This window comes from Phyllobates terribilis, unplaced genomic scaffold (genome assembly GCF_046119375.1).
Source record: "Phyllobates terribilis strain yellow unplaced genomic scaffold, ASM4611937v1 Scaffold_2__4_contigs__length_985480577, whole genome shotgun sequence".
NCBI lineage: Eukaryota > Metazoa > Chordata > Amphibia > Anura > Dendrobatidae > Phyllobates > Phyllobates terribilis.
This window is the reverse complement of record NW_027362762.1, coordinates 844706153-844728874: the sequence shown is the minus strand read 5'-3', so window position 1 is coordinate 844728874 and position 22722 is coordinate 844706153. Positions and strand designations below refer to the sequence as shown.

Below are 22722 nucleotides of genomic sequence, written 5' to 3'. Positions count from 1 at the left end.
AGCTTCCCAGGCTACTAATATCAGCCCCCAGCTGAATACATAGCCTTTACTAGCTATTAAAATGGGGGACCCCCAAAAAAAAATGACGTGGGGTCCCCCCTAATTTAATAGCTAGCAAAGGCTAGGCAGACAGCTGGGGGCTGATATTAATAGCCCAGGAAGGGAGCCATGAATATTGGCCCCCTCCCAGGCTAGAAACACCAGCCGTCAGCCGCCCCAGAAATGGCGCATTCATAGGATGCGCCAATTCTGGCACTTAGCCTCGCTCTTCCACGCTGCCCTGGTGCGGTGGCAGGGGGTAATAGGGTTGGGGTTGATGTCAGCTTATAATGACAGCTGACATCAAGCCCAGGTTAGTAATGGAGAGGCGTCTATAAGACACCCCCATTACTAACCCCATAGTCAAAGTTAAAAAAAACACAAACACCCAGAATAAAGTCCTTTAATTGAAATAAAGACACAATCCTTTATTGTTCTAAATTAAACCATACCTACCATCACGCCCATTCCAGCTGAAGCCAACGATCTCCTGCAATAAAAGAAAAATAATAAAGCAACCTCATCCTTACCTTTCCATGGTTCCCACGACAGCTTCAGCTCTGCTACATCGAGATGACAGGCTGGACCGCAGCAGAACGCTGCCATCCAGCCTCTCATCCCGCAGACACTGAGAAGCGCAGGCTTGCTTGCGCTGCTCAGCGTCTCTCTGTGACGACATCCAGATGAGCCGAGTTCATGTCCAATGAACTCGGCTCACCTCATGCACGTCACTGACAGCGTGGGAAAATTCTCAAGCTGAAGCGGTGAGTGCAGGAGAATTCTCCCACGCTGTCAGTGACGTGCATAAGGTGAGCTCATGTCCAATGAACTCAGCTCACCTCCTGCACGTCACTGACAGCGTGGGAGAATTCTCCTGCACTCAGCGCTTCAGCGTGAGAATTCTCCCGCTGAAGCGCTGAGTGCAGGAGAATTTTCCCACGCTGTCAGTGACGTGCATAAGGTGAGCTCATGTCCAATGAACTCAGCTCACCTCCTGCACGTCACTGACAGCGTGGGAGAATTCTCCTGCACTCAGCGCTTCAGCGTGAGAATTCTCCCACGCTGAAGCGCTGAGTGCAGGAGAATTTTCCCACGCTGTCAGTGACGTGCATGAGGTGAGCCGAGTTCATTGGACATTAACTCGGCTCATCTGGATGCCCTCACAGAGAGACACTGAGGAGCGCAAGCATGCCTGCGCTTCTCAGTGTCTGCGGGATGACAGGCTGGATGGCAGCGTTCTGCTGCGGTCCAGCCTGTCATCTCGATGTAGCAGAGCTGAAGCTGTCATGGGAACCATGGAAAGGTAAGGATGATGTTGCTTTATTATTTTTCTTTTATTTCAGGAGATCGTTGGCTTCAGCTGGAATGGGCGTGATGGTAAGTATGGTTTAATTTAGAACAATAAAGGATTGTGTCTTTATTTCAATTAAAGGACTTTTTTCTGGGTGTTGTGTTTTTTTTAAATACTTTACTAGAAATTCATGGTGGTCATGTCTAATATTGGCGTGACCCCATGAATTTCGGGCTTAGGGCCAGCTGATAATGCCAAGCTGGCCCTAACCCCTTTATTACCCAGTGAGCCACCGCACCAGGGCCCTGGATGAGTTGGGTACAGCGCCAGAAGATGGCGCTTCTATGAACGCGCCATTTTCCGGGGTGGCTGCGGACTGCAATTTGCAGCGGGGGTGGCCCAGAAAGCTTGGGCCTCCCTGCGCTGCGGATTCCAGCCCCCAGCTGCCTAGTTGTACCTGGCTGGACACAAAAACAGGGCGAAGCCCCACGTCAATTTTCTTTAAATTATTTCATGAAATAATTAAGAAAAAAAGGGCTTCCCTATATTGTTGTGTCCGGCCAGGTACAAATAGGCAGCTGGTGGTTGGGGGCAGCCCGTTCCTGCCTGCTGTACCTGGCTGGACACAAATATAGTGCGAAGCCCCACGTCAATTTTTTTTAAATTATTTCATGAATTTCCTGAAATAATTTAAAAAAATTGAAGTGGGGCTTCGCACTATATTTGTGTCCAGCCAGGTACAGCAGGCAGGAATGGGCTGCCCCCAACCACCAGCTGCCTATTTGTACCTGGCCGGACACAACAATATAGGGAAGGCCTTTTTTTCTTAATTATTTCATGAATTTCATGAAATAATTAAAAAAAAAGTACGTGGGGCTTCGCCCTATTTTTGTGTCCAGCCAGGTACAACTAGGCAGCTGGGGGCTGGAATCTGCAGCGCAGGGAGGCCCAAGCTTTCTGGGCCCCCCCCCGCTACAAATTGCAGTCCGCAGCCACCCCGGAAAATGGCGCGTTCATAGAAGCGCCATCTTCTGGCGCTGTACCCAACTCATCCAGGGCCCTGGTGCGGTGGCTCACTGGGTAATAAAGGGGTTAGGGCCAGCTTGGTATTATCAGCTGGCCCCAAGCCCAAAATTCATGGGGTCACGCCAGTATTAGACATGACCGCCATGAATTTCTAGTAAAGTATTTAAAAAAAACACAACACCCAGAATAAAGTCCTTTAATTGAAATAAAGACACAATTCTTTATTGTTCTAAATTAAACCATACTTACCATCACACCCATTCCAGCTGAAGCCAACGATCTCCTGCAATAAAAGAAAAATAATAAACCAACCTCATCCTTACCTTTCCATGGTTCCCACGACAGCTTCAGCTCTGCTACATCGAGATGACTGGCTGGACCGCAGCAGAACGCTGCCATCCAGTCTGTCATCCCGCAGACACTGAGAAGCGCAGGCATGCTTGCGCTCCTCACTGTCTCGGTGTGACGGCATCCAGATGAGCCGAGGTCATGTCCAATGAACTCGGCTCACCTCATGCACGTCACTGACAGCGTGGGAAAATTCTCACGCTGAAGTGCTGAGTGCAGGAGAATTCTCCCACGCTGTCAGTGATGTGCATGAGGTGAGCTCATGTCCAATGAACTCAGCTCACCTCCTGCACGTCACTGACAGCGTGGGAAAATTCTCCTGCAATCAGCGCTTCAGCGTGAGAATTTTCCCACGCTGTCAGTGACGTGCATGAGGTGAGCCGAGTTCATTGGACATGAACTCGGCTCATCTGGATGTCGTCACAGAGAGACGCTGAGCAGCGCAAGGAAGCCTGCGCTTCTCAGTGTCTGCGGGATGACAGGCTGGATGGCAGCGTTCTGCTGCGGTCCAGCCTGTCATCTCGATGGAGCAGAGCTGAAGCTGTCGTGGGAACCATGGAAAGGTAAGGATGAGGTTGCTTTATTATTTTTCTTTTATTGCAGGAGATCGTTGGCTTCAGCTGGAATGGGCGTGACGGTAAGTATGGTTTAATTTAGAACAATAAAGGATTGTGTCTTTATTTCAATTAAAGGACTTTATTCTGGGTGTTTGTGTTTTTTTTAACTTTGACTATGGGGTTAGTAATGGGGGTGTCTTATAGACGCCTCTCCATTACTAACCTGGGCTTGATGTCTGCTGGCATTATAAGCTGACATCAACCCCAACCCTATTACCCCCTGCCACCGCACCAGGGCAGCGTGGAAGAGCGAGGCTAAGTGCCAGAATTGGCGCATCCTATGAATGCGCCATTTCTGGGGCGGCTGACGGCTGGTGTTTCTAGCCTGGGAGGGGGCCAATATTCATGGCTCCCTTCCTGGGCTATTAATATCAGCCCCCAGCTGTCTGCCTAGCCTTTGCTAGCTATTAAATTAGGGGGGACCCCACGTCATTTTTTTTGGGGGGTCCCCCATTTTAATAGCTAGTAAAGGCTATGTATTCAGCTGGGGGCTGATATTAGTAGCCTGGGAAGCTCCGTGGGTATTACCCCCTTCCCAGGCTTCAAACATCTGCCCCAGCCGTCTGCTTAACCTCCGCTAGAGCCTAAAATTAAGGGGAACCCCACGCCAATTTTTTTAATAATAAATCCTTTATTTTAATACTAAATGACAAGTACAGTAACCAACACTATCACTGTACTTCATATATATGTGACTGACATGTTTCTATCTATCTAATCTATGTGTGATGCTCTATCTTTCTGTTCTAAATTGTCGGGTACCGCTGCTGAATTGCCGGCCGGCTTTTTTTAAAGAGACAGTGCATGAAAACACTATTATTTTTTTAAATAAATCCTTTACACTAAATGACAAGTACAGTAAGCAACACTGTCACTGTACTTATTATATATGTGACTGACATGTTTCTATCTATCTAATCTATGTGTGATGCTCTATTCTTTCTGTTCTAAATTGTCGGGTACAGATGCTGAATTGCCGGCCGGCTTTTTTAAAGAGACGGTGCATGAAAACACTAATATTTTTTTTAATAAATCCTTTACACTAAATGACAAGTGCAGTAACCAACACTGTCACTGTGCTTCTTATATGTGTGACTGACATGTTTCTATCTATCTAATCTATGTGTGATGCTCTATTACTTCTTGTCTAAATTGTCGGGTACCGGTGTATGCCGCTGCTGAATTTGCCGGCCGGCTTTTTTAAAGAGAGTGTCTTCTGAGCAGTTTGTCAGCTTTTGGACACCTTTGCAGGTGTTTTCTATGTGTTTCTATGTGTTTTTGTTTGCCTGCCATTGGTTTTAACGGTGTTCGACGGTGTTCTAAGGTGTTCGACGAACAGTTCGACGAACAGTTCCTCGAACATCCCGGTGTTCGACGAACCGAACCGAACCCGAACACTACGGGGGTGGCTCAACACTATTTAAAAGCAATTAAAATCATTTCAGTATCATGTCAGATGACACACCACCAGCCTATTTTTTAATGTGTTTTTTTTTACTGTTCTCCAGTGTATAAAATAGAGTCACTGCGCTCTTCCATCATGTGGTATGCAAACAGAGGTAAACGAACACTAAGAAAAAATGCACTGCTATTTAGAGGCGTTGTCCACTACTCAGACAACCACTTCTCAATCCTATGTTTCCCTCCGCAGTAAAATAATAACACCTATACTCACCTCCAGTGCCGGCGCCATTCCAGCAGTGTCGGATCTTGCTCTCCAGGGCTCATGTGTCATTATGTCAAGCGATCATTGAGGCTAATCAGCGCTGGATTCACTGTCCCCTCCTTTGGATAAATCAGACATCTGGAGGAAGTCAGAGCTGCGGTTGCTCTCACATGCTGCCTGATGAGGATAGTGAAGCAATTGGTGATTAGCCACAGGGATCGCATGACATAAAAATGTCACACAAGCCCCAGGAATGTGAGAGCTGACACCACTGGAACGGCATCGGCACTTTAGGTGAGTATAGGTGTTATTATTTTACTAGGGGAAAACATAGAGATTCAGAAGGGGTTGTCAGAGAAGTGGACAACCCCTTTAACGTGAACCTAACAGTTTGTGTTTATATATGGAAGTAGTTGTCAGGCTGTTAAGGCAATGGGGCAAGTCAATGCTGTTAGAGTGTTTTGTCCAAGTTTCTTGATGTCATCATGGCACTCCAAGCCTGATCTGTATAGCTTTATGTGCCAGATTTCTCATGCCTGACATAGAAGATCTCTACAAAAAAGGTATTGTTTTTATTGGAGGACAAGCTACTACACATCTATACTACTACTTTCATATGTAAAAATGTGCTGACAGGTTCTCTATTATGGAAAATACAAGTATTTGTGAAAATAGACATAGACAGGTCTTCTTTAACTCACATTTATGGGAAGGGGTTAAGAAGGCAATAATTGAGTAAGCAATAACAGTATAATTCCACTTTATGAGTACTAATATCAGTTCCTAAGTTACAGCCTATATTTGATTGCAATCCACATTAGTAATCTGTTTAAAAAATGTCTCTTGCTGGGCTGGATGCTGAGCTGAGAGTTCATAGTCACAGCACATATTACTGGATGTTGAATTAAATAAAATCTGAATGCAAAATGGGATATAGGAAACTAAAAAATGTTATTTACAAAAACCTAAAGTGAATTACACAGGACAAAATACTTAGTAGGACTACAGTGGTTGGATAATGAAATTGTAATTTAGTTGTGTAGTGTTTACTCAGAGCAGAGGCACCTAATTATTTTCTCTGAAGATGAAGAAGATTCGCACGGACCTGGAATCCAGAATCTGTGTTCTAAATAAAGTCTTCTTTCCTTGAGATTTTTCGGCTCTAACTAGAACATTTCAATTACAAATGAATATTTGCCAGGGTTACTTAACATATGTAGCAAATTAATCTGTCTCAAAATAGAATCAACTAAGAACTAGAGATGCTTCAACCAGCATTCTGACATTGGTTCTCATCTACCAAAAAATCAAAAGAAAAAATGTCCATCTTGGCTATGACAATTGTTCAGATTCCAGCTTTAATTAGTTCCAAATACATTAGAAAGGTAGGCTAAAAGCTCCGTATATCACTACTTTTATCTCCATATACCTTCCTCGCATAATATCCATCCCTTTCAAGACCATCGCCTTTGTCATCTGCTTGTTTGCTCCTCTCATTGTTGTCCATCCCAACTTTTGCCTGTGCTTCCCCAATACCCTGAATCTACTTTCCCCAATTCATCTGATTCTCGCAAGTCACCAAAGCCAAAAAGAAACCCAAAATCTAACCGCTTCAGGAACCCTAACAAGTTTTGGTCACTGCACCACAGTATCAGCAGTTTTTAACCTCACATTGTGTCTCTACATTTCCTTTGTGGATGTAAGCCATCATTGGTGGAGCTCCTCTTTTTTTGTGTCAGTTCGTTACTCAGTAAGCTAATTTTTATTGTACTTACTCGCTTATTCATATTCTCTATTTAAAGGGAATCTATTACTTGATTTATGCTGCCCAGACCACAGGCATCATGAATCAGGGTTTGGCTGTATGATTGCAGCTAGGTTTATGCTCCTTTGAAACACTCCAGCGTTTCAGAGAAAATACAGTTAGATCATCCAGCCGGGGACCTCTTGGCCAGCCTCTCCCAGAGCTGCTCCATATAATTGACAGGTCTTTCCCATAGTGAGAGACCTGTCAATCACCTGGAGTTTTGCTGGGAAGAGCCGTCTGAGGGCAACACCGGATTAGTCTCATCTTTACTTAGGGTCCCTGGCCGGATATTCTAATTGTATCTTCCCTGAAGTGCCAAAGCGAGACAAATAGATCTGGTTGCAATCGTGCAGTCAGGCTCTGATTCATGCTGCCCATGCTTTTGGCAGTATGAATCAAGTGACGGGTTCACTTTAAACTCTTCTTTACCTGGGAGCTAAAAAAATAAGAATTATCATATTTTTCGGACCATAAGATGCACATTTTTCCTCCAAAATTGGAGGAAAAATGTGCATCTTATGGTCCGAAAAATATGAAGGAGGAAAATGGGGGGTGCGTCTTATAGTCCGAATGTTGGGGGGGGGTGTGTATACATATACGGGTTGTGGGGGGAGCGGTAGCGGTGGAGGAGCAGGGCACAGGAGGCAGCAGCTACCCGCTGCAGCCTACACTGTCCCCGCTGCAAAAGAAAATGAATATTCACTGCTCCCCACGCCCATTGGGCTTGGGGAGCACTGAATATTCATGCTCCTTAATAGCGGCACACAGCGGAGCAAAGCGCGGCTCCTGCTGCTGCCGGAATCGCGTGTGCCTGCTGTTAAAGGGCATGAATATTCAACCTCTCTCCACGCCCATGGGCGTGGGGAGGGGGTGAATATTCATGCCCTTTAATGAGCGGGCACACGAGATAGCCGACAGCAGCAGGAGCCGCAGGCTCCGCTGTGTGCCGGCTATGAAGGAGAGGGAAGTCACTGCTCCCCGCGCACACGGACCCGGCGTGGGGAGCACTGACTTCCGGCAGCTGATCTCTCCATGTGAGCCGCGCATGGCATGACGTCATGCGCGGCTTACATGGAGAGATCAGTGCAGGCAGACAGGACGCAGCGCTGGAGGAGAGGAGAGGTGAGTAGGAGTGTTTATTTTTTTTTGTATGTGCATCTTGATGGGGATTAGAGGGACCATGCATACCAGGACAGGGATTAGGGGTGCCGTGCATACCAGGACAGGGATTAGGGGTGCCATGCATAACAGGTTAAGGATGAGGGGTGCCATGCATACCAGGATAGGGATGAGGGGTGCCATGCATACCAGGATAGGGATGAGGGGTGCCATGCATACCAGGATAGGGATGAGGGGTGCCATGCATACCAGAATTGGGGATGAGGGGTGCCATACATACCAGGATGGGGATTACTGTGCCATGCATACCAGGATTTGGGATGAGGGGTGCCATGCATACCAGGATAAGGATGAGGGAGCCATGCATACCAGGATTGGGGATGAGGGGTGCCATGCATAACAGGATTGGGGATGAGGGGTGCCATGAATACCAGGATGGAGGGGTGCCAGGCATACCAGGATGGGGACCACGTATTAAAGGAAGGGGGGGGTATATATACCAGGATGGGGATATTGTCAGAATTGGGGGACATTACCCCTATACCAGTGTTAGCAGAAGACCCCCTCCCCCTTAAAAGTGCATCATGACCACATTTTTTGCTTAAATTTTTTTTTTATTATTTTCCTCCTCTAAAACCTAGGTACGTCTTATGGTCCGATGCGTCTTATAGTCCGAAAAATAGTGAATATGTGTATAAAAGAAAGCAGTTTTTCTCCCGATAACATTGCTTGAAGTTTCCCTACCTTCCTGAGTCTTTTCAGGATACACAAGATTAGATATGAGGAAGAAGCACAGAAGGAGTTTATAGCTGTTGTTTTGCTGGCCAAAAGTCAATGGTAGCATGTTTGTCAGGCTCACCAGGAGAGGTGGATCCACTAAGCCCCAGTTTTGGGTGGGTACACGGACCCCGGGCATTGATTTTTATCTTTGGGGTCATCTGAAGGCAATTGTCTATGCTGTGAAGATACGAGATGTGCAGCATCAGAAACAACGGATACTGGAAGCCTGTGCTAGCATTTCTTCTGCGGTGTTGCTATCAGTGTGTCAAGAGTGGGAGAAGAGGGTTGCATTGACAATCCAACACAATGGGCAGCACTTTGAACACATTTTATAAGTGGTCATAAACTTGTAAAAAACTCATGAAAGAATAAAGTTACGTTAAAACCAAGCACACCATTGTTTTTCTTATGAAATTCTCAATAAGTTTGATGTGTCACATGACCCTCTTCCCATTGAAAAAAATAAAGTTGGATCCAAAATGGCCGACTTCTAAATGGCCACCATGGTCACCACCCATCTGGAAAAGTTTCCCCCTCCCATATACTAATGTGCCACAAACAGGAAGTTGATATCACCAACCATTCCCATTTAATTTAGGTGTATCCATATAAATGGCCCACCCTGTATTAACCACTGTAGCTTTCTAGATCCTATAAAGATATGCATGAACGCCCACTGCCCACTATATAATAATGTCCTCCATTCTGTCTCATTCCAGTAATAATGCCCCCCATCCTGGGCCCCTCCAATAATAATGCCCTCTATCCTGAACCCCATGCTTTAACAATTTCGACCACCCTAAGCCCTTTCCTGGTTTAATGTCCCCAATCCTGGCCGCCATCCTACAATAATGTCCACCATTCTGGTCAACTACCAGTAATAATGTCCCATCCTGTCCCCTTCCAGTAATAATGCTGCCCCATCCTATAACAATGTCCCCGATCCTAAGCCCCTTCCTGGTATAATATCCCCACATCATGGGCACATTCAGGTGAAGCTGGCGTCGGTGGACTCACTTCCCACACGAACTTGGTCGCGGACGCACCCTCAGCAACTGCGATCATTACTCCCCGGCTATAGGAGATTTTTTCAATGTTTCTAGGGGAGAATATTTCTTTAAGATGGCACCTAGTAAAACATGCCCTTTTTTGTTATTGGATTTTGAGTCTTAAAGATTAAAAAAATAAATGGAGGAATTCACAGATACAGTATAGCCACATGAATGCAGCTTTCTATAGGAGTAGTTCCATTGCCTTAAGCAGCTTATAAGTAAAAATACAAGACAAAACAGTAGTTACATTTTAATATTTTTTTAGCATTTTTTCCTCACATTTGATACTTGTTAGTGTACCGTAACACTTCTACACAGGGCCGGCTCCAGGTTTTTGTGGGCCCCGTGCGAAAGAGTCTCAGTGGGCCCCCTTAACACATACCACGATTCATGATGCACAGATACGGCAGAGAGATATAGGTATAGTACACAGACAAAGATTTCATTTCTTACATTACATAAGTGATATCTATTGTAAATTCTACAATATCTCAGAAACCAGCGAATCCTCACAGCGCACAGTGCAGACCGGACTTTATAGTCCTTCATACAGTATTTTGGGCCCCATATATTGCTCCATACAGAATAATGGACCTCACATAATGCTCCATACAGAATAATTGACCCCATATAATGCTCCATACAGGATACTGGCCACCATATAATGCTCCATACATGATACTGGCCCCAATATAATGCCCCATGCTGTATGGCCCCATATAATGCCCCATGCTATATGGCCCCCATAAAATTCCCCATCCTGTATAGCCCCCATATAATGTCCCATCCTGTATAGCCCCCATATAATGTACCATCCTGTATAACCCCCATATAATGTCCCATCCTGTATAGCCCCCATATAATGCCCCATGCTGTATGGCCTCCATATAATGCCCCATGCTGTATGGCCTCCATATAATGCCCCATGCATCCATACATAAAAAAAATAAAAAAATCAAATGCTCACATCACCTCTCCGCTCCTGTCTTGCTGCTCTGCTCCGGATACCTCAGCATCTCTGTCTTTCCGCGCCCTTTGACCTGAGGAGTCACAGTCAGGAGACGTGGAAGTGACAGGACATGCTGTGGAGGCACGGGGAGAGGTAAGTATAGTGCTGGGGCCCTGAGCTAGCGGTGGGGAGTGGGGTTGGGGGGGACGCAGGTGTGGGCACTGGCACCTGACTCTTCCGCTCACGGGCCCCATAGCGCGCTGGGGTGCTCGACGACGAGTGGGCCCTCCGCCTGCTCAGGGCCCTGACACTTGCCCGGGTGTGCCGGGTGCTGACGCCGGGCCTGCTTCTACAGATTATAATTTAAAAGTTCACATATAGAAGTGGTAGTGATACATATGGTACACATACTTATGGCAGTGGTCTTTTAACTGCCCTTTAAAGAGCTGCCATTAGTAATGTTTTTGTATGAACTTTAGATGGTGGATACTTCCTGAAATGTCACCGGTGGACACTTGTATGTGAGGTGGCAATTTCATTATCTTTTTTTTTCCTGTAGTATAGAATAAATGGCTCTATATATTTTTCTGTGAAGCCTCATTAGAGCGACAAGCTGCTGGCAGGGTGTCTGACTCCTGTCGGATCTACAGCACAGATGCAGAACAGATTGGATCAAAGAAATAAGTAGAAGTGTATTGAAAGGAACACAGAGTAACACTGTGATCAAAGAACCTTCTTTATCTCTCTTTAAAGTTTAACCTTAAAGATGTGGCCAGGGGTTTTGTGCCTGTGCAGCCTTTCCGCCACTGATAATAACTTAACCTGTTATATGATTATTACCATTTCAAAAATACTTCGGTATCTGGGTTTTGGCACATTTACTTAAAAATAAACACGTTTACCATCATTTACATTATCTTTTAATTCTACAAAACATGGCGTGACAAATGAAAATATTCCTGGATTTTACACTGTTATTTGCATTGTCAAAATCTGGAAGTCAGTAGCTATACAATATTCTCCCCAAAATTCACTGTGTGCTTTGACATTATTGGCATTATCTCATAAGAACAACAACCCATTCTCTCCATGTCCTACTAGGACACATGGACATAATGGGGAGGCATGATAAACCTGGCCTCATTTGGAGGGCATGCAAAAGCTGACTCTATTTGTATTACTAAATGAGCAAATTGATTCAAGGCAAATTAAATTTGTTTAACATTTTTTAGAAAATTCCAATAATTTTTTATTTGCTTTACACTAATCGCCAAAAATGGTCATTGAAATTTTACACCTTGCAGAAGATCCTATGAGCCAGAGAAGGCTGATATAACCTTGAGTGCAGCTGGGCAGGATTACCCATAATGCCTTGCAGATATCCCATCATATGGTATAGCATAGTCAATTAGGAGGGACTATCAGAGACTGTATAAAAGCAGAAGCAGGGAATGCAACCATTTTGTGGTGAATCTGAATTGTGAGACGATGTCACATCTCACAGCTTAGCTATAGAGATGGGGAGGGAAAGTCATAAAAGACTGAATAAACATTACAGATAGTGTGTGTGACATTATAGCAGGGTAAAAGGGTTACTATTATTTTGCCCACAGCCTGGCTGCCATTTTGCTGAACCTTAAAAAGTATTAAAAGGTTAAAAAAATACTTATATTCACCTCTACTCCACTTCTCACTGTCACCTATCCAGTTCCTTGTTGCATCTTTGATCCCCACTGAAAGTGTTGAAATCCCTGAGCTTCTGACACTGAACCAAGACTCCTGGCTCTGATGAGGCTTGAGACGGTTCAAGTTCACAGCGCATATCATGACCTTTCACGGGCAGGCGCAGAACCCTTCTGGGTCTTATCAGAGCCATAAGTCCCAGTGTGAGAGGCCCAGGGACTTCTACATGAGTAGCTGGGATCAGGGAATGCAACGAGGACCATATGCGTGACGGTGAGGAGTCAGAGCAGTGAGGCGAGTATAGGGATTTTTTTCTATTTTTTTACATACTACGTTTATTATTCTCTGGAGTCTGGAGAGACCCCAGAGCATAATAAGAGACATTCAATTCATGGGGAATAACTTTTCCGCAAATTCAATTTTCCAGTAAAATCCGTGCAAACAGGCGAATTTAAAATTTTGCCTGATCCTCTCATCTCTATTAGCAATAGTCTGCAACCTCTCCTTTGCAGTATGGAATTCTAATAGTTTAAAGGGAACATGTCATATTAGCCTGCAGTTATGGGGTTAATCTGCAGCTTTAGAATGCTATTAACCTGCAGATTAATCTGCAGGTTAATAAAGTTTTTTTTTACATGACAGGATCTCTTTAACGGTCTGTTTGTTTTGAGGATACCGAATTACTGAAAATGTCACTAAACAATAAGCTGAACATAAAGGCCCTGATTCATCAAAGTGTTTTCACCAAAAATCTGACATAAAACAATTTAATAACTCACAAAATTTTTGTTCAGCTCAAGGTTGCGCAAAAATTTTGCGAATTTTGGTGGTTTTACATCAGTTTCGGCCAAATCCAACTAAATGGAGCTGGGGAAAGATGAGGGTGGAATGGGTACATGATGCAACAGCTTGTCTACTTCATGATGAACTGTGGGATACCTTATGTCAGAAATATTACTCCAGTCGCACACTGGAGTAAGATTAGTGGCGGAGGCACATGCCACTTTTCAGATGCATCGGATTCATTAAGAGTATTGTGTCTCTTACTGAATCAGGCTCTTCTGATGCCGGCACTCTCCCTGTTCACCCCAGTCTTGATTAATCAGACCAAAAGTGTCCAGTAGCAACTATTATGCAGAAATCATTATTTCCCTGTAGCGCCACCACAGGTGAATTTAAACATTACACTGTGCTCGTTTACGGCAAGGAAATGAAGAGACCCCCAAAACATTTTTTTTTCCTAAACCAGAAAACCTATTATTTATATCAGTATGTATATATATATATATATATATATATATATATATATATATATATATATATATATATATATATATATATATATATATATATATAGTACAGACCAAAAGTTTGGACACACCTTCTCATTTAAAGATTTTTCTGTATTTTCATGACTATGAAAATTGTACATTCACACTGAAGGCATCAAAACTTTGAATTAACACATGTGGAATTATATACTTAACAAAAAAGTCTGAAGCAACTTCTAACAGTCTACTCAGTAGGACTATCAGCTGTATATCCACCAGACTTCTGCACAACACAACTGATGGTCCCAACCCCATTTATAAGGCAAGAAATCCCACTTATTAAACCTGACAGGGCACACCTGTGAAGTGAAAACCATTTCCGGTGACTACCTCTTGAAGCTCATCAAGAGAATGCCAAGAGTGTGCAAAGCAGTCATCAAAGCAAAAGGTGGCTACTTTGAAGAACCTAGAATATAAGACATATTTTCAGTTGTTTCACACTTTTTTGTTAAGTATATAATTCCACATGTGTTAATTCATAGTTTTGATGCCTTCAGTGTGAATGTACAATTTTCATAGTCATGAAAATACAGAAAAATCTTTAAATGAGAAGGTGTGTCCAAACTTTTGGTCTGTACTGTATGTATATATATATATATATGTATATGCAGTACAGACCAAAAGTTTGGACACACCTTCTCATTTAAAGATTTTTCTGTATTTTCATGACCATGAAAATTGTACATTCACACTGAAGGCATCAAAACTATGAATTAACACATGTGTAATTATATACTTAACAAAAAAGTGTGAAACAACTGAAAATATGTCTTATATTCTAGGTTCTTCAAAGTAGCCACCTTTTGCCTTGATGACTGCTTTGCACACTCTTGGCATTCTCTTGATGAGCTTCAAGAGTTAGTCACCGGAAATGGTCTTCCAACAATCTTGAAGGAGTTCCCAGAGATGCTTAGCACTTGTTGGCCCTTTTTCCTTCACTCTGCGGTCCAGCTCACCCCAAACTATCTCAATTGGGTTCAGGTCTGGTGACTGTCGAGGCCAGGTCATCTGGTGTAGCACCCCATCACTCTCCCTCTTGCTCAAATAGCCCTTACACAGCCTGGAGGTGTGCTTGGGGTCATTGTCCTGTTGAAAAGTAAATGATGGTCCAACTAAACGCAAACCGGATGGAATAGCATGCCACTGCAAGATGCTGTGGTAGCCATGCTGGTTCAGTATGCCTTCAATTTTGAATAAATCCCCAACAGTGTCACCAGCAAAGCACCCCCACACCATCACACCTCCTCCTCCATGCTTCACGGTGGGAACCAGTCCATCCGTTCACCTTTTCTGTGTCGCACAAAGACACGGTGGTTGGAACCAAAGATCTCAAATTTGGACTCATCAGACCAAAGCTCAGATTTCCACTGTCCGGTGACTACCTCTTGAAGCTCATCAAGAGAATGCCAAGAGTGTGCAAAGCAGTCATCAAAGCAAAAGGTGGCTACTTTGAAGAACCTAGAAAATAAGACATATTTTCAGTTGTTTCACACTTTTTGTTAAGTATATAATTCCACATGTGTTAATTCATAGTTTTGATGCCTTCAGTGTGAATGTACAATTTTCATAGTCATGAAAATACAGAAAAATCTTTAAATGAGAAGGTGTGTCCAAACTTTTGGTCTGTACTGTATATATATATATATATATATATATATATATATATATATATATATATACACCCACACACAATGCAGATCTTCAGTCCAAGAGACATGAATGTGATTTCATTTAAGCAATGCTTGTTATAAGCTACAGTATGGTAAAAAAAGAAGTCAGAACCTCACATCGAGTAACTTTGCAGTTTAATTAAAGGGAAGATAGCAGGATATAAATTATACACCTTTATTCTGTTGTCAGCTCTGAAATAGTGTTCTTTCTTAATTTTGGCACTAGCAATGTTCATGCTGTAATCTTAATGGAAATCTTGTCAAGAATCATTGTTTTCTGTTTGACGTATAGAAACTGGATACGATAGCCTTGATGGGCTACCAGAAGCACATTGTTCTGTTTATGAGATTCATCATCAAGTTCTTTCTTCAGAAACGCTGTAAGACAATGTGGCCCACATAAGATGCCCCTACCATGTGAAAGATGGACCCAGCAATTTTTATTAGCTGATAACATCCCTACGTGTGCTTTGTAAGTATTTAAAGAGTATCTGCCTCTAGATTTCACAATACACATTGCATGCAATAATAAATGAGTCACCTAAGAGTAAACTATATATTTTTTTACACATGTATTTATTAAAAATAAAAATAATAAATGAAGGCATACTCATCTTCCAGTACACCCGCAGGTCTCTGCCTGTGCGGAAGTGGTGTCCGCCCCATTCGGAAGTCACAGCAATGCTGCAGCCTATAATTGGCTGCAGCGGTCTGGAAAAATCTGATGAGTGCTCCTCTAGTCACCTGGAGCGGTGCTGACTTTTGAATGATACAGACACTGATTACGGAGGAGGGCCGCAGACCTATGAAGTGGCCTATACTGGATCCACGGGGCACTGAAAGCCGAGTATGATTATAAGCTGGCCAAACTCACCAATTTCAGTAGCATCAGATGGCCATTTAATGTATGTGACGATGTCCCAACTATCTGGGGACAAGTGAAGTCAGGGGAGAGAAAGATCCCACTTGTTGAATTTCAATGGCCAGTCCTTTTGTTCAGTATGGAGATAAGCTGCTGCCAGAGAAGTTTGGCCATAATTCTTTCACCGAGAACAAAGGGACATTCGCTGGGGAAGTCAGGAGAGAGAGCTGTGGACAGAGCATTCATTTGATTGACAGCTATCTAATGCATAAAAGGGCCTTTAAACTCATATACTCTATCAGCTGGACTTTTAAAATGCTTATTTTAATATCACATAGGAAAACTGTCAAAGGAGATTATACAGCCATTTTGACATGGATTTTCAATTTAAGTACACCAGCCTCATCAAGTTTAAGATCTATTTAATAATATATACAGATTGCATTGAGAAATGTGGTGGATTTTTATAAGTGGAATTTGAAATACTACAAAGGGTTATCTTTTTCTAGTAAAAGGCCATGAAAATAAATAAGGTAGGTATGCATGATTCTGCAATATCCAAATCTAAAGAGTAATTAAACTTTTTTAAATTCATTATTAATCAGCCTTTTTAAAAAGTTAAAATTTTAAAATACTTAATTTATTTAATTTTGGTTCCTTCTCTCCCAAACACCATGCTGCTGTGCTGTTTAAGCTGTCTAATTCAAGATCCCTTAGAATCTGCTTTTAACTGTTTCTCAGCTCCGTACCCCATTTGCAATCAGAGTATAGGGCTCTCTCTGTCAGAGCCTCTCTGCTCTCTTTTCCAAACTTAGACTGGGAAAGTCTCTAGCACAAATTGTTTCTAGATCACAAATTCTTACAAATCAGCAGTTAAAAGCAGATTATTAGGAAACTTGAGCTAAGCAGTTAAACCAGCACTGCAGTGTGGGGTTTGGAAGAGAAGGAAGTAAAATAAGTCAATGGAGCATATTGCAAAAAATCATAACTTTATAAAGGTTGATCAATAATAAAAATAACTACACTTTTTTTATTTATTTAAAGGTTTCCGTCAAGGTTTAAGTATCTTATTAAATTCAAAACAGTTTACAGCAGCTATCAAACTTTCTGACAACCCATCACCTCCTGCTCCAACAGTCAAGATCTGTTAGTGAAAGGCAATTCTGGGTTCCCTATTTGGAGTTCAAGGCATCTGTACATGGTCCTTATCGGCATACTAGCAGATGGCCTTTGTCTCCAGTGAAAATTGTTCTAGCTCTGCTAAGATTCTTGTTGCTATACTATACATTCATGGCTGAAAGTGTTGGCACCCTTGAAATTGTTCCAGAAAATGAAGTATTTCTCCCAGAAAATTATTGCAATTACATACGGTATGTTTTGTTATACACATGTTTATTTCCTTTGTGTGTATTGGAAAAATGTACAAAAAAAAACAAGAAAGAAAAGCCAAATTGGACATAGTTTCACATTAAACCCCAAAAATGAGCAGGACAAAATTGTTGGAACATTTCCAAAAATGTGGGTAAATAACTTTGTTTCAAGCATGAGATGCTCGTTCAAACTCACCTGTGGCAAGTATAAGGTGTGGGAAATTTGAAAATCACACCAGAAACCACATAAAAAGGGGAGAAGTTGACTCAATCTTTGAATTGTGTGTCTGTGTGTGCCACACTAAGTATGGAGAACAGAAAGATGAGAAGAAACTGTCTAAGGACTTGAGAACCAAATTGTTGAAAAATATCAACAATGTCTTGATTGGCATATTATGGGAATAGCATAAAGTGCATAAACGTTGCTCTATAAATTGTCCTCCAAATATTGACATAAACTAAGACAACCAAAAAGTGGTGTAACGTTAAAGGGGTTGTCCAGGACTATTTTTTTTTACTATGGGCCTAAAAACTAACAGGTAGAGAGCCAACTACCTGCCTGTTCTACCTTCCACCACCTGGCGTCAGCAACTGCTTCTACCGGCGATTTAGCTGCTCCACGCCAACAGAGTAGCTCTTCCTCCGAATTGCTCTGTGGAAAGGGCGTGACTGCCGACGTCATGCTGATTGCCAGCCAGCTTCCTGCAGGTAGGCAGTGGGGAACTGGCTGTCAATCAGCATAATGTCTGCAGTCACACCTCATCAACAGAGCAGAATGAAAGTGAAGCCTCTGAACTGCCAGCAGGAGTGGTCTGTGACTGCTCTGTTCCAGCTAAAAAAGATTAAATAGTCCTGGATAACAGTTTTAAACAAAAGTATCTGAAAATGCACCAAATGACACACTGATAATTTTGACCAATACACTCACATTATTTTATCATATAGGATGATTCTAAAAGAATGATGTAAAATTATAGCTTAGTTTATTCACATGAGACATGCTTAACATGTCGCTCTCCGCAAGGAGAAACGTTACTTCTAAGATACCTGTCTGACGCCTCTCCCCAAGCCAAACCAGAACTCACACTTTGCACTGATGAGGGGCGGTACCTCGAAACACAGTGTGGCAATCTTGGCTTTTATCCTAAGTCATGTGACAAGGCACGTTAAAGGGTCAATATTGACTTTTAGGATTGCTACTTCCAATAGGTGGCATTAGAGTTCTAGTTCTCTTCCTCTCTGAAGAGACAATTTGCACATTTCCCAGAGGAGCACTGTGGCTTGAAAAGTCTCCCCACCTTGACGTGCTTAGCATGTCGCTCTCTACAAGGAGAAACGTTACTTCTTAGATACCGGTCTGACACCTCTCACCCAGCCAAACCAGAACTCACACTTTGGACTGACGAGGGGCAGTACCCCGAAACACAGTGTCTGCAAATTGAGTTTCTGGTCTTGGCTTTTATCCTAAGTTAATAGGTGGCCCTAGAGTTCTAGTTCTCTCCCTCTCTGAAGAGACAATTTTCACATGAGATGACACACTGTTTATCCAAGTTTTATCTACACATTACAAATAATCACAGTGATTTCCATTGGTCACACGGCAGTTGTCTTGATGCTTGCCAGTATATTCTCGAATATGGGTTATCTCTGGTCGATTCACTAATGTTGCTCTGCCCTCTATGGTCACCAAATCTAACACCCTATGATTTCTTTCTGTGTAACTATATAAAGTGTATTTGCTCCTCCTGCCACAGAATCTGAACAACTTAAGACAAACCATCCATATCCAAGGATAAGCTGGCACACATCTGGACATAACTGGACTACCGCCCAGACATCCGCCATGTCACCAATGGAAATCATTCTGGACATTTGTAGTGTATAGATAAAACTTGGATAGTGTCTTTTCATGTTAATACATTTCTGTTACAGTGGGTACGGAAAGTATTCAAACCCCTTTAAATTTTTCACTCTTTGTTTCATTGCAGCCATTTGGTAAATTCTAAAAAGTTAATCTTTTTTTTCTCATTAAAGCACACGCTGCACTGCATCTTGACTGAAAAAAAACAGAAATGTAGAAATTTTTGCAAATTTATTAAAAAAGAAAAACTGAAATATCACATGGTCATAAGTATTCAGACCCTTTGCTCAAACACTTATATTTAAGTCACATGCTGTCCATTTCCTTGAGATCCTCCTTGAGATGGTTCTACTCTTTCATTGGAGTCCAGCTGTGTTTAATTAAACTGATAGAACTTGATTTGGAAAGGCACACACCTGTCTATATAAGACCTCACAGCTCACAGTGCATGTCAGACCAAATGAGAATCATGAGCTCAAAGGAACTGCCCAAGGAGCTCAGAGACAGAATTGTGGCAAGGCACAGATCTGGCCAAGGTTACAAAAGAATTTCTGCATTATTCAAGGTTCCTAAGAGCACAGTGGCCTCCATAATCCTTAAATGGAAGAAGTTTGGGACCATCAGAAGTCTTCCTAGACCTGGCCATCCAGCCAAACTGAGAAATCATGGGAGAAGAGCCTTGGTGAGAGAGGTAAAGAAGAACTCCAAGATCGCTGTGGCTGAGCTCCAGAGATGCAGTAGGGAGACGGAGAAAGTTCCACAAAGTCAACTATCACTGCAGTCCTCCACCATTCGGGCCTTTATGGCAGAGTGGCCCGACGGAAGCCTCTCCTCAGTGCAAGACATATGAAAGCCAGCATAAAGTTTGCTCAAAAACACATGAAGGACTCACAGACTATGAGAAATAAGATTCTCTGGTCTGATGAGATGAAGATAGAACTTTCTGGTGATAATGCTAATCGGTATGTGTGGAGAAAACCAGGCACTGTTCATTACCTGCCGAATACAACCCCAACATTGAAACATGGTGTTGGCAGCATCATGCTATGGGGGTGTTTTTCAGCTGCAGGGACAGGACGACTGGTTGCAATTGAAGGAAACATGAATGCGGCCAAGAACAGAGATAGCCTAGATGAAAACCTCTTCCAGAGTGCTCTGGACCTCAGACTTGGCATAAGATTCACCTTCCAACAAGATAATGACCCTAAGCACACAGCTAAAATAACAAAGGAGTGACTTCAGAACGTCTGTGACCAATTTTGACTGGCCCAGCCAGAGCCCTGACCTAAACCCAATTGAGCATCTCTGGAGAGACCTGAAAATGGCTGTCCACCAACGTTCACTGGAGAGGATCAGCAAGGAAGAATGGCAGAGGATCCCCAAATCCAGGTGTGAAAAACTTGTTGCATCATTCCCAAGAAGACTCATGGCAGTACTAGCTCAAAAGGGTGCTTCTACTCAATACTGAGCAAAGGGTCTGAATACTTATGACCATGTGATATTTCAGTTTTTCTTTTTTAATAAATTTGCAAACATTTCTACATTTCTGTTTTTTCAGTCAAGATGGGATGCAGAGCGTACCTTAATGAGAAAAAAATGAAGTTGTTAGAATTTACCAAATGGCTGCAATGAAACAAAGAGTGAAAAATTTAAAGGGGTCTGAATACTTTCCGTACGCACTGTATGTTCTCTTGGTTATGAATACCGAAGCTATAATTTTGTGGCATACTTTTTGAATCACCCTGTACTCATAACGCTTACGTCAGTTTATTTTAATGCTGTTCCTTTATTGCTTAAATTGCCAATGGAAAGAGAATTTCCACATGTTTTTGACCCTTGTGCCACACTGCAGATTTTTTTAGGGGTTTCTCTACCTATAGACCTCAATTTTACAAAATAAAGCAAAAAAACACCTGTGTAATTAGTAATGTTGTTTTAGAGCCGACTTTTCTAGATTTTTATATATATATATATATATATATATATATATATATATATATATATATATATGAAAAATTACTTGTAGAAGAGTCTTTGATGCTTATAAAAAATCAGTATTTATTTTGGTAGTTTAGTTATTTACCTATTTGTGACACCATTTTATATTGCTTAATGAATTTTTCAAAACCCTTGACTACATCCACCCAAACTATTAAGAAAAAGAATAAAGAATATTCAATTCAACATAATAGGCTTTGACTTTTTCTTAGTCATTCCTGGTAACATCTGCCTCTAAAGGCTTAATAATGAAAAAATACAAAGCAGCAAAGGTTCAGGTATAAGAGAAGCGTTATCAGCATTATTATTATTATTATTATCATCATCATTTTCCTTCCATTTATACAGTAGAGCTGAGTGTTTAGATGACCTTTAACCAACGCAAAGTCAAGTAATGCGGAAATTTAGGAAAGTGGCACTCATGTTTTTAGAATTTTTCACTGGGAGAACAAATATGAAATAGTAGATGATAATGGCAAGCACAATGACATTCCTAATTATGCAGTTAGACAGCTTGAATACGAGATGTCATTTTGTTTCTGCTTGATTTATTTGGTGATAAAGGATATTTTTCCGAGATAGAATGAAAAAACAAAGTTGTAGGGTTTTTTTGTGACTTCGATATTAATGGCCATCATTACCAGATCAGGTAAGGTAAAACTCCCAGACTGGGATACAGGAACAGAAGCGGCGAGTGCGGTGGACTAGCAGAGCAGAACCGCAGGCGCGGAGGACAAGCGGAGCAGAGCAGAGCGAAACCGCGGGTGCGGTGGACAAGCAGTGCAGAGCGAAACCGCGGGTGCGGTGGACAAGCAGAGCAGAGCAAAACCGCGCGTGCAGTGGACAAGCAGAGCAGAGCGAAACCGCAGGTGCGGTGGACAAGCAGAGCAGAGTGAAACTACACATGCGGTGGACAAGCAGAGCAGAGCAGAGCGAAACTGCACGTGCGGTGGACAAGCAAAGCAAAGCGAAACCGCACGTGCGGTGGACAAGCAGAGCAGAGCGAAACTGCATGTGCGGTGGACAAGCAGAGCAGAGCGAAACCGCACGTGCGGTGGACAAGCAGAGCAGAGCGAGACGACAGGTGCGGTGGACAAGCAGAGCAGAGTGAAACGCATGTGCGGTGGACAAGCAGAGCAGAGCGGAACCGCACGTGCGGTGGACAAGCAGAGCAGAGCGAAACCGCACGTGCGGTGGACAAGCAGAGCAGAGCGAAACCGCAGGTGCGGTAGACGAGCTGAGCAGAACAGAGC

The 22722-nt window shown here is 42.7% G+C and overlaps 1 protein-coding gene and 1 long non-coding RNA gene across 4 annotated transcripts in view; one reads left to right on the top strand and one right to left on the bottom strand.

Moving 5' to 3' along the window:
- PITPNM3 (PITPNM family member 3) overlaps positions 1 to 22722 on the top strand; it is a 901527-nt gene that overhangs the window by 105863 nt on the left and 772942 nt on the right. Inside the window, exon 2 of one of the 3 annotated variants that reach the window (XM_073667827.1) lies at positions 15671 to 15850. The exons of the other annotated variants lie outside the window; for them this stretch is intronic. The gene's annotated coding sequence lies outside the window, so the exon portion shown is untranslated. The remainder of the gene's footprint in view (positions 1 to 15670; positions 15851 to 22722) is intronic. 3 annotated transcript variants of the gene reach the window in all.
- Positions 1 to 22722, bottom strand: part of LOC141232736 (uncharacterized) — a 56079-nt gene that overhangs the window by 20371 nt on the left and 12986 nt on the right. The window lies entirely within an intron of this gene.